Raw genomic sequence first — 13,498 nt, forward strand, 5'->3', positions numbered from 1 at the left:
CAGTATCATCTGTACTTCTAATCCATTTATCTGTGGGTACTATCTTGCCTTTCAAGGCCTGATCACCCTATTGCATACTAAATTAACATTTTCAAAAGCAAAAGATTTAATTAATGTTCATCTAACTTCTGAATCTGATATCATTCTATTTATAGCTGAAGTCAATCTGTGTAAAAAAAAAAAAAAAAAATCAGTGAAAGCTTCTTTTGGGCCTTGTATAATTTTATTAAATGGCTCAGTCCTCTTTCCTGATTCTTCTATCCTGTCCCAAACATTCAAAGCTGCTGTACAGCATAGGATTAAGGTATAATCATCAAATTTAACCTGTCTTTCCACATCAGCATAATGGCCCTCATTGAGGATTTGATCATGGGAAACCTCATAACCACTAGCCCTAACTTGTTGTTCAGTCACCCTAGTTTTGTCTCTCCACCAGGTTCTCCACTGTAACTGAGGACCAGCTTCCAATATTGTTGTAACTAAATCTTTCCAGTCTTGTGGAATAATTCTGCTCTGAGTGGCCCATGAATTTAACATCTGATTCACAAAAGGTGAATGCATACCACATGAAACTATTGCTTCCTTAAATCTCTTCAAATCTAATATTTCTATAGGATCCCAGTTAACTTCTAAATATCCATAGAAGTGCCTATTATCTGTCTAGAATGGTAATTGGATAAGTTGAGGCTGGTTTTCTAATAAACTTGGGCTGCTCCTCTTCAGTTTCATAATGCAGTAGTATGTTACTTCTATAAACTCATGTGTGTGAATATTTTTCTTAGTTTCATTAGGTCTTTCTAAGGATTATATCTTAACAAATTTTCATACTTGGAATTATACAAAGCCCTAACTCCATCCATCATACTTTTGTTTCTCATTTTTTAACATAGAAAAAAAAAACATTTTAAACTAATTCCCCCCTTTAAGAATTCCCAGTTGTCTCACCCAATCTCTCCTGATGATGACAGTGAAGTTTGAGCCTTGCTGTTGTTGTGTGCACAGCCTGACTGAGAGTAGCTGTAGCTGCTCATGCATACCTGTGAGCTGAGAGTGTGTTACAGCTGCAACAGCAATAGAAGTCCCAGTTGGTATCAAGGCAGCTAACCTAGTGGTAGCAACCTGAGGACAGGGGTCCAGGGGAAGCCCACAGCCCACAAGGAGAAGGAACCAAGGAGCCAGCCATATGAAAAACAGACATAAGGGAGCATGCCAAAGAAGCCTGAAGGCACTGCTGGCTGGTCTTGGGCAACTAATTGTGGTAGTGTTTGGAGCCCATGGGCCTGTGGAGTTTGGAGCCTATAGAATTTGGGTGGCAAAGCTGGGACAAGTGGCTACCTCATGATTTTGTGCCCTGAGTTGGATGCTGGGTGAAGTGTTAATCTAATTCTTCTTTACCAATAAAGAAATGGGAGTCAGATATGAGGGTAATAATATCAGAGAAGCTGCAGAGAAGCTGCCAGTGACCTACCTCTTCTGTTACATCCTCCAATAAGGCCAAGATTCCCTCTAAACCCTGCCTCACTATCTCAGTCCTCCAAAATGTCTATGATTAATTTTGTTCAGCTATTGGCTTGCTCCACCCTCTATTTCAAAACAAGCTTTATTGTCAGATTACAATCAAAATATTACACAACACCTTTTCATGCCAAGAATTGGAAAACCCAAGACAATAGTGAAAACTTGCATTACACTGAGGTAAAGGAGATTTAATTACTGGAAGGATTAAGCAGCCATTTCAATGTGTTATCAAACAATTACATGTTCTCTGGATACCACTATAGAAAATTTTCATCTAAGAACTATAAGTTTTGAGAAAGAATCAAATATAATTTATAGACTTGAAAAACACAAAGGCAGGAGAGGAATCAGTAAAATGAAGATAAATTAGACAAAAGTGCTGTAATTGAATTTACAATTTTACAATAGAATTTACAAATTTAAAAATAAAGGCAAAATATGAGGAAAGGAATTAGCTATATAATGCCAGGGACAAAATGTGTAATATAAATGACACTGAAATATCAGAAGAACAGCATAAATTTGGGATTTTTACAGGAGGGAAAAATAGAGGCGCTTGTCAATATAAAGAATGGCATGAGAGATACCTTCCGAAGAGGTTTCCAATAGATCATAAAATAATAGGAATTGATAAGTAGGACTTCATACAACTAAAAGTGTCTGCACAGCAAAAGCAGCAGAGTAAAGTGAGAGCACAGTTGTCAGTGTTCTTTGACAAAGGTTAATATCTGGAATAAAGTACTCATAGAAAATAACTGCATTTCTTTTTACTAGTTTCTAAAACAGTAAGTTCTTCACTGCTTTTTTATTTTATTTTTATTTTACATATCAATCCCAGTTCTCTCTCTGTCCCTCCCTCCTTCCTCCCTCCCTCTTTCTCTCCCACCCTCACATGCACTCCAAACACCCTCCCCTCCCATCCTGCCCAACTCCACATGTAGGGTGATGCCATCCGGGGGGAGGGGTGCCTTCTAAATCTATCCAGTCATTTGAAGTAGGGACTAAGACTTCTCTCCTGTCTCAAGGTTAAGGGAGTATCCCTCCATGGGGGATGTACCCGCAAGGTCCTTTTGTGCACCAGGAATACATCATGGTTCCACTGTCTGAGGTCCCTTAGACTGCTCAGGCCTTCTAGCTGAGACCCATGTTCAGGGGGTCTGAGTCAGTTCCATGCTGGACTTCCAGCTATCAATCTGGTGCCCGTTAGTTCCTCCTTGTTCAGGTCAGCTATCTCAATGTGTTTCTGCAGCCTGGTTTTGCCCTCCCTCTCTGCATCTGGATTCTAGTTCAGCTCAGTGTTTAGTTGTGGATGTTTGCTTATGTTTCCAACAGGTACTAGATGAGGGCTCCATGATGGTGGATAAGTTAGTCGTTGATGTCATTATCAGGGAAGGGCATTTATGGTAGCCTTTCCACTGTTGCTCAAATTGTTAATTGGAGTCAGTCTTGTCGTTCTGTAAACATTTATTTAGATTCAGTTTTCTCATCAATCCTATAATGGCTCCCTCTTTTATGTTCTCTCTCTCTCTCTCTCTCTCTCTCTCTCTTTCTCTCTCTCTCTCTCTCTCTCTCTCTCTTTCTCTCCTGTCTTATATTCATCCCCTCACTCAATCTTCCTAGTCCCATGTGCTTTCTTCTCCCCTTCTCTTTCTCCTACTTCTCTCTCCATTCACTGCCCCCCACTTCCCCTGTGCTCTGGGGGACTTGTCCCTTCCTGGTTCTGTGAAGGACTTTATATGAATGTCTTAGAATACACCTTGTATCCTAGTTCCTCTGGTGGTGTAAATTATAGGCTGGTGATCCTTTGCTCTGGATCTAAAATCCATATATGAGTGAGTACATACCATGTTCCTCTTTTTGTGACTGGGTTACCTCATTCAGGATGGTTTCTTCAAGTACCATACACGTGCCTGTGAATTTCAAGATTCCATTATTTTTTTCTGCAGAGTAGTATTCCATTGTGTAGATGTGCCACATCTTCTTAATCCATTCTTCAGTTGAGGGGCATCTAGGTTGCTTCCAGGTTCTTGCTATTACAATTAATGCTGCTATGAACATACTTGAGCACATATCTTTGTTGCATGGATGTAGATCATTTGGGTATATGCCTGAGATGGGGATCACTGGGTCCTGTGGTAAACTGATTCCCATTTTTCTGATGAACTTCCCATACTGTTCTCCAAAATGGGTGGATGAGTTTACACTCCCACCAGCAGAGGAGGAGTGTTCCCTTTTCTCCACATCCTCTCCAACATAAGTTGTCATTGGTGTTTCTAATTTTAGCCATTCTGGCCAGGGTAAGATGGTATCTCAAAGTTGTTTTGATTTGCATTTCCCTGATGGCTAAGGATTTTGAGCACTTTCTTAAGTGTCTTTCAGCCTTCTTGATTTGCTCTATTGAGAATTCTCTCTTCAGTGCTGTACCCCATTTTTAATAGGGTTATTTGGTGTTTTGCTGACTAGTTTCTTGAGTTCTTTGTATATTTTGGAGATCAGCCTTTTTTCCAATGTAGAATTGGTGAAAATCTTTTCCCAGTCTGTGGGCTGCCATTTGGTCTTGTCTACTGTGTCCTTTGCCTTATAGAAGCTTCTAAGTTTGAGGAGGTCCCATTTATTAATTGTCAATCTCAGTGTCTGTGATACTGGAGTTATGTTTAGGAAGCAGTCTCCTATACTAATTTGTTCAAGGGTACCTCCCACTTTCTCTTCTAAGAGGTTCAGTGTGGCTGGATTTATATTGAGGTCTTTGATCCATTTGGACTTGAATTTTGTGTGTGGTGATCGACATGGGTCTATCTGCAGTCTTCTACACAACATCATTCAATTGTGCCACCACCATTTGTTGAAGATGCTTTCCTCCCCCCCCCATTGTATACTTTTAGCTATTGTCAAAAATCAGGTGTTCATATGTGTGGGGGTTAATTTCAGGATTTTTATTTGATTCTATTGGTCTATTTGTCTATCTTTGTGCTCATACAAGGCTGTTTTCAGAACTATAGCTCTGTAGAAGAGCTTAAAGTCAGGAATGGTGATGACTCCTGAAGTTCTTTTATTGTACAGGGTTGTTTTGGGTATCCTGGATCTTTTATTTTTCCATGTAAAGTGGATTATTATCCTTTCAAGGTCACTGAAGAATTGTGCTGGGATTTTAATGGGGATTGCATTGAACCTGTAGATTGCTTTTGGTTAAGATTGCCATTTTTATTATGTTGATCCTACCTTTCCAATAGCATGGGAGATCTTTGCATTTTCTGGTATCTTCTTTAATTTCCTTCTTTAAAGACAAAAAGTTCTTATTATATAGGTCTTTCACTTGTTTGGTAACCATTACCCCAAGATACTTTATGTTGTTTGTGGCTATTGCAAAAGGTAAAGTTTCTCTGATTTCTTTCTCAGCCCCTTTGTCATCTGAATAAAGTAGGGCTACTGATTTTTTTTTTTTTTTTTTAGTTTGTGTTGTTTTCTGCTAGTTTGCTGAAGGTGTTTAACAGCTTTATTATTTCCCTGGTAGAGTTTTTTTGGGTCGCTTATGTAAACTATCATACCATCTGCAAATAGAGAAAGTTTGACTTCTTCCTTTCCAATTTGGATCCCCTTGATATCCTTTTGTTGTCTTATTGCTTTATCTAGAACTTCAAGTACATTATTGAAGAGATATGGAGAGAGAGGGCAGCCTTGTCTTGCTCCTGATTTTAGAGGAATCATCTTAAGCTTTTTCTCTCCATTCAGTTTTATCTTGGCTCTTGGTTTACTGTATATTGCTCTTATTATGTTTAGGTATGTTCCTGTTATCCCTGATCTCTCCAAGACCTTTATCATGAAAGGGTGTTGAATTTTGTCGAAGGCTTTTTCAGCATCTAGGGAGTTGATCATATGGTTTTTCTTTTTCAGTTTGTTTATATGGTAGATCATGTTGATAGATTTTCATATGTTAAACCATCCCTGCAACCCAGGGATGAAGACTACTTGGTCATGGTGGATGATTTCTCTGATGTATTCTTGGATTCTATTTGCCAGTATTTTATTGAGTATTTTTGCATCAATGTTCATCAGGGATATTGGTCTGTAGTTTTCTTTCTTATTTGTGTCTTTGTTTGGCTTGGGTACCAAGGTGATTATGACCTTGTAAAAAGAGTTTGGTGATGAACCTTCTGTTTCTATTGTGTGGAACAATTTGAGGAGTATTGGTATTAGTTCTTCCTTGAATTTCTGGTGGAATTCTGCACTGAAGCCATCTGGCCCTGGCTTTTTTTGGTTGGAAGGCTTTGATGACTGCTTCTATTTCACAAGGGTTTATAGGTCTATTTAAGTGTTTGTCCTTGATTTAATTTTGGTAAGTAATAGTTAATCCAGAAATTTGTTCATTTCGTTTGAATTTTCAAATTTTGTGGGGTATAGGTTTTCAAAGTATGACCTGAAAATTGTCTGAATTTCCTCATTTTCCATTGTTATATCTCCCTTTTTGTTTCTGATTTTGTTAATTTGCATGTTCTCTCTGTGCTTTTTCGTTAGTTTGGATAACGGTTTGTCTATCTTGTCGATTTTCTCAAAAAACCAACTCTTTGTTGCATTGATTTTGTGTATTGTTTTCCTGGTTTCTATTTTATTGATTTCAGCCCTCAAATTGATTATTTCCTGGTGGCTACTCATCCAGGGTGAGTTTGCTTCTTTTTGTTCTAAGGCTTTCAGTTGTACTGTTAATTCTCTTATGTGACTATCCTCTGTTTTCTTCATATGGGCAGTTAGTGCATTGAACTTCCCTTGTAACACTGCTTTCAAGGTATCCCATAAGTTCAGGTATGTTGTGTCCTTATTCTCATTGAATTTTAGGAAGTCCTTAAATTCTTTATTTCTTCTTTGACCCAGGTATAGTGTAATTGCCCATTGTTCAGTATCCATGAGTTTGTAGGGTTTCTGCGATTTGTGTTGTTGTTGAGCTCCAATTTTAATGTATGGTGATCTGATAAGATACAGAGGACTATTCCAATTTTTTGTATCTGTTAAGGTTTTTATGTCCCTAGAAGGTTCCATGTGGAGCAGGGAAGAAGGTATATTCTTTTGTGTTTGGATAGAATACTCTATAGATGTCTGTTAAACTAATTGAGACATAACTTCTGTTAGTTCTTTTGTTTCTTTGTTAAGTTTCTGATTGGTGGCCCTGTCTAGCATTGAGAGTGGAGTGTTGAAGTCTCCCTCTATGAGTGTGTGAGGTTTTATGTGAGGTTTGAGTTTTAGTAGCGTTTCTTTTATGAATATGGATGCCTTTGTATTTGAGGCATAGATGTTCAGAATTGAGACTTTGTGCTGATAGATCTCTCCTGCAATGAATATGAAATGACCGTCTTCACCTCTTTTGATTAATTTTGGTTTGAAGTCTCACTTGTTAGATGTTAGGATAGCCACCCTGCTTGCTTCTTGAGTCCATTTGATTGGAAGATCTTTTCCCAGCCCTTTACCCTGACATAATGTCTATATTTGAAGCTTAGATGTGTTTCTTGTATGCAGCAGAAGGATGGATTCTGTCTTCATATCCATTCTGTTAGCCTGTGTCTTTTTGTGAGTTAAGAACATTAATGTTTAGGGAGAGTAAGGACCATTGATTGTTAATGATTGTTTGTTTTAGATTTGTCGTTGGCAGTGGTATTGTGAATATATTTGTCTTGCTTTACCCTTGGGTTCTGGTGAAGTAGGATTGCCTATGTCTTTGTGAGGGTAGTTAACTTCCTTGGGTTGGAGTTTTTCTTCTAGAACTTTCTGTAGGGCTGTATTTATAGATATGTATTGTGAAAATCTAGCTTTGTCATTAAATATCTTGTTTTTTCCATCTACTGTTATTGAGTTTTGCTGGGTATAGTAGCCTAGGCTGGCATCCGTGGACTCTTAGTACTTGTAGAACATCTATCCAGGACCTTCTGGCCTTGAGGGTTTCCATGGGGAAGTCAGGTGTAATTTTGATATGTCTGCCTTTATATGTTACCTGGCCTTTTTCTTTTGCTGCTATTTGATGGGAGATAGATATGCATAGTTTGTTTTGGAATGGATTTTCATTTATTGATACAATTTAAGGTCAATTTTGTCATATGTATATTTCTCCTCTTGTTTGTATAGCTCATTTAGAAATGTAATGTATAATGTAGTACAGATAATAGATAATTATCTATGATAGTCAAAGTTTAGAGTTAAGTTAGTTAGGTTTTTCAAGATACACAGAGATGTATTTGAGATAGATAGGAATTCTTCAAACCTTTCAAAGACCTACAGAATATGGCATTTAAAATGGTTTAGGGTTTTTCTTGACAGTGAGACATAAATGCTCCTGGCAACACCATTTATGTCAGAAAGGAAGATGGACATAGAAGAAACGTGTTATGAAGTTTGCTTTCAATATAGCAAGACTAGCCATTTGGACAAGATACTGCTCTTGTCTGGACTGTTTGATTTTGTGATGTATAAACTGGACATGCAGGACCCACAGAAAAGTGACTGGTGATTCAAGATGGACATTGCTACAGAGTTCCTGCTTCATGGAAGAGTCTGCCAGACAGTATGCAGGACACAGAAAAAAGTGACTGATAAACTGCCAATACAAGAAGACAGTTTAAAGTTTCCTGCGTTGCTGAAGAGTCAGCTAGACACACTATGGCCTATGGGCTAAAGATGGAAGATTACAAAAGAACCTTGGGTGACCAGGCAGTGAGTTGTCTCTGTCATTTCTAGAACTTATATACTATCCTTCTGTGGTCTTTGAGGGAGTTGAAGACAGATAGTTATGGTTATAGTTTTCCTTAGTCAGGATTAAAGATAAGTTACATATAGGACTTTAGACTCACAAAGATGGAATAGATGATGGAATAGTTTCTTAAATCTTGATAAATGTTAATGGACTAAATATTGTTAACTGTGATTCTTATTTGATAACTGTTGTGTTATATATTTTGCTATGCTAAGGTTAAAACCCTTTTTATTTAGACAGAAAAGAGGAGATGATGGGAGATGTCATTCTGTATATGTTTCTCATACTGGTTAATAATAAAGCACTGTTGGCCAATAGGAAAGGAAGATAGGAGGGACTAGGAGACAAGGAGGAAATAGGAAGTAGTAAGGAGGAGCCAAGATGGAGAGTCTGGAGAAAGCAGTATGCCGCCGGCTCCCCGGTAAAAGAAATACATAGATCAGCAGAAATGGGTTAATAATTAAGGCAGAGCTAGCCGATAAGAAACAAGTAACCGGGCCAACAGCATTGTATCAAATACAGAGTCTCTGTGTATTATTTGGGGCTGGCGCGGCGGCGGGACAAGACCAGGTGGCGACAGGCAAAAAAAACCGTACACCTTACAGCTATTAGTATTTTTCTTTATTCTGTATGTTAGGTGTTTTGATTATTATGTATCATGTGGTCTTTTTCCTTTGGTCCAGTCTATTTAGTGTTTGGTATGCTTCTTGTACTTTCATGGGCATGTTCTTCAGATTGGGAAAATTTTCCTCAATGATTTTGTTGAATATGTTTTCTGCACCTTTTGGCTGGGCTTCTTCGCCTTCCTCTATGCCTATTATTCTTAGGGTTGGCCTTTTCATGGTGTCCCATATTTCCTGGATGTTTTGTGTTAAGTATTTGTTGGAATTACAATTTTCTTTGCTCGATGAATCTATTTCCTCTAGTTTATCTTCAGCACTGAGATTCTCTCTTCCTTCTCTTGTATTCTGTTGGTTATGCTTGTGTCTGTAGTTCCCAGTCTTTTGCCCAGTTTTCTTATTTCCAGCATTCCTTCAGGTTGTGTTTTCTTTATTATCTCTATTTCAGTTTTCAAGTCTCGAGCCGTTACTTTCACCTGTTTAATTGTATTTTCTTGGCTTTCTGTACTTTATTAAATTTGTTCATTTCTTCCACTGTTTTGTTTGTTTTTTTTTTTCTTCCATTTCTTTAAGGAATTTTCTCACATCATCTTTGAGGGCCTCTATCATTTTTATGATGATAATTTTTAAGTTGGTGTCTTCTGCTTCATCTCCTTTGGGGTGTTCAGGTCTAGTTGGTGTAGAGTCCTTAGATTCTGGTGGTTTTACACTTGCCTTTCTATTGTTAGGTGTTTTCTTGTATTGTGGTCTTCCCATGGTTTTCCCAATAGGTGTAGGTGGAGTCTCTCTCTCTCTCTCTCTCTCTATGGTACTCTTCAAGTGGGCTTAGGTCGGTCAGAGGTTCAATGTCTGTATCTCTGGGTGGTTCAACCTCTCTAGGAGGTCTCTCCTCAGGCAGGGGCCCAGAAATGGGGGTTAAAGAGCAGTGGGGGTCAAAGATCCTGAAGGCTGGGACTCAGACTTTTTTGTGCAAGGATAGGCAGATCTTGCCTGGGCCTGGCACTCTCTAGCTGAGGCCTCTGTAGCAGAGGCCAGGTAATGGGGGTCAAGGATCTAGCCCACAGTGGCTCAGGATGGCTCCAAGGGGATAGGCGGATCTCTGGGAGGGTCCCAGAACTCTAGTAGAGGACCAGTAATGGGGTTCAGAGACCAGGCAGGTGGGGATTCTGGGTGGTCCCATGTGGATAGGTAGGTCTTATGTGCTCAGAATAGCTCCAGGAAGTCCCTCAAAGGCGGTAGGATTTTTGGCTCCACCCTCTGTCTCAGTGTTCTACTAGAGTGGTAGGACAGTGGGGAGGGGAGGGAACAGGGGAGAGGAAGGGCAGGCTCTTGATGAGGCTGGGTGAGTGTGTTATCAGAGCACCAGAAGCACTCTCTATGGGGACAGTGCACAGGGGGAACAAGATCCTGGGCCAATCCAGGGAGTTCTCTGGGAAGGGTGGGGGGGATTCTGCCCAAATTGGTCCCAGACTCACCTCTAACAGAGGCCTGGCAATGGGGATTAAAGATGATGGGGGTCAAAGACTAGGCTGAGACTCATGATGTTTCCTCACCGATAGGCTGATCTAGCTGGAACCTGTCACTCTTCAGCTGAGGGCTCTTTAGCAGAAGCCAGGTAATGGGGGTCAAGGATCCAGCCTGTAGGGACTCAGAGTGGCTCTGCAGGGATAAGTGGATCTCTGGTCGGGGCTAGGAGCTCCAGTGAGGATCAGTGGTGGGTATCAGAGACAAGGCAGGTGGGGAATCCAGGTGGTCGCACCTTCTTTTTTTGGTGGGGGGGGGGGCTCTGTGTAACTCAAAAAATAAAAACCAGAGATAGATATTGGGGTTAAAGCTGAAAGATCAGAGAAGCAAAGCAGCCAAACCAGTAGCTCTTACCTCTACCCAGGTTGACACAATCCTGCCCTCAATGTGGCTGGAGTCCAAAATGCCCCAGATTTAGTATCTGCTCCTTTCTTATATACCTCAAGTGCTGAGATTAAAGGCATGTGATCCCAAATGCTGAGATCACCTTTGTGTAAACTATTTCTATTTTAGACTGGATTACTTTCGTGTAGTTCAGTGTGGCCTTGAACTAACAGAGACATCTGTCTGTCTCTGGAGTCCTGGGACTAAAGGTGTGTGCCACCACTACCTGGCCTCTGTGGCTCGCTAGTATGGCTACTGGGATTAAAGGTGTGTATTACCACCACCTAGCTTCTATAGATAATAGTGTGGATGGCTTTGCATTCTGGTACTTTGGGCAATCTTTATTAAATCACAAATAATATATCACCACAGCTCTCTAATATGCTCAACTGCTGTTTATAATGTTTTAATTAGGTTTTTTTATTTATTGAAAAAAGTTTTTTTTCTCACATAATATATCCTGACAATGGTTTCCCCTCCCTATCCTCTTCTCAGTGCCTTCCAACTGACCTCCCATATGATCTACCCCCTTTCTTTCTCTCATTTGAAAACAACAGGCTTCTAAGGGATGATTATAAAATAAAATATGATAACATAAAACTTAACGCATTGGAATAGGACAAAACAAATAGAAGGAAAAGAACCAAAGAGAAGGAGCAAGAAACAGTTCCAATCATTTCCACACCCAGGAAGCCCATAAAAACAATAAATATGAAGTAATATCATATGTGCATATGCAAAAGACTTATAGAGTAAAAAGTCAGAAGAAAAAATATATAAATAAAATATAATATAATAACATAATTAACCCCCAAATAAGTTGTTCAATTGTTTTCTGTTGGTCATCTACTGCTGAGCATGCAGCCTGCCCTAAGAGTGGTTTGTCTCCCTCTAGATTCATTTGGAGGAAACTAAATTTTCATTTGCAAGTGGTTATCAATTGGAGATTGTTTATGGGTTAAGATTGTTATGGATTAAGGGTGGAGGAAAATGTCAGCTTCTTCTTTCTGCTCTAAAGCTCTGTCTGCTGCAGACCTGTGCAGGCTTTATGCATGCAGCCTCTTTCTGTTTATGTGTGTGTTGATCATGTTGATATAGAAGGCCTTGGGTTTTTTTTTGTTGTTGTTTTTGTTTTTTTGTTTTTGTTTTTTGATGACTTCCATACCCTCTGACTCTCACACTCTTCTCTCCTCCTCTTGTACAGGGTTTCCTTGGCCCTGAGGGGAAGAATTTGATGGAGCTATCACATTAAGGGCTGGGTGTTTGTTCAAGGTCTCTTCATTCTTTGCAGACTGTCTAGCTGTGGGTCTCTGCATATGTTCTCATCTGCTGCAGGAGGAAGCTTCCCTGATGATGACAGAGCAGGGCATGTGTAGCAGAATGTCATTAGGAGTCATCATAATGCTACTTTTGTTTAGAACAATAGTGGCTTATTTTACCTTTGATCCCCTTGGTCTCAGATTCTTGGTCACCCAGTGTAAAGTATTGTTTATATATCATGGGGTGAACCTTAAGTCAAATCAGATACTAGTTAATTACAAGCTTTGTGCCACCATTGCACTAGCATATTTTCAGTTGGGACACCATTATAGTTCAAAAGGTTTGTAACTGAGTTGGTGTTTACCAGAGATACTATCATGTAGGGGTGAAGGCTCTATGGAGGCACTAGCTCGACTTATGTTCATTGTGCTGTGTAGACATTGTCTTCAGTCATGGGGCCTTCCTGTCAGTTTGTAGAGAGCAACCTATACTCTTGGAACAACCTTGGTTTTCAAGGGTTCGTATGGGGCCCCTTTAAGCAACACCTCAATTAGATGTAACCCAATCCTAGTACTAGACATTTCATTTGGTGACAAAAGATACACAGTTGGGGCTCTGTATCCCCATTATTTGGTGATCCCCTTCTGATGGGAGATGTCATTCTGTAAAAAATGTTTCTCTTATTGGTTAATGAATAAAGCACTGTTGGCCAATAGGAAAGCAAGATAGGTGGGACTAGGAGACAAGGAAGAGAGAGGAAGGAGTAGGGAGGAGATCCAAGATGGAGGATGGAGAGAACAACGCCAGCCCCTCTCTTCGGTAAGATGAGACCACATGGAATACTTAATAGGAATGGGTTAATAATTAAGACAGAGCTAGCCAATAAGAAACTAGTAACTGGCCAACAGCATTTAATCTAATATAGTGTCTCTGTGTGTTATTTGGGGCTGGCGTGGCTGTGGGACCTGACCAGCAGGAAAAAACTACTCATAACACCCTTAATATACGCACACATTTTAGAAAGCTTCCACTGAATTAAGTTTTCATGCTACCCCTCAAATGAACTTTACTTTTAGCTGTCTTTCCTCATATTCTCTCCTTCCTCCTCTTCTTTGTTTTCCCTTTCGACTTGATACTCCCATCCATAACTACTCTTTTTCCCTTTCTTGATGAGATCTATCTGTACCCCTACTCCCTTACTCTGTACCTAACTTCTGTTTTTCTATGGATTTAGTTGCTTATCAATGACATAACAGCTAACAGCCACATATAAGCAAATATATACCATTTTTTACTTTCTGAATCTGAATTTCCTCCCTGAGGATGATGTTTTCTAATTCCTTCTATTTACCTGCAAATTTCATTTTTAATGGCTGAGAGTAATATTCCATTGTGTAAATGTACCACATTTTCTTTATCCATTCCTCTGTTGGGGAATATATAGATTATTTCTAATTTA

The 13,498-nt window shown here is 39.5% G+C and overlaps 1 protein-coding gene across 1 annotated transcript in view; it reads left to right on the top strand.

Annotated features, from left to right (window-relative positions):
• LOC127228266 (phospholipid-transporting ATPase ABCA3) overlaps window positions 1-13,498 on the top strand; it is a 116,297-nt gene that overhangs the window by 30,335 nt on the left and 72,464 nt on the right. The window lies entirely within an intron of this gene.

The sequence above is a fragment of the Phodopus roborovskii genome, unplaced genomic scaffold (assembly GCF_943737965.1).
Source record: "Phodopus roborovskii unplaced genomic scaffold, PHOROB, whole genome shotgun sequence".
NCBI classification, from domain to species: Eukaryota; Metazoa; Chordata; class Mammalia; order Rodentia; family Cricetidae; genus Phodopus; species Phodopus roborovskii.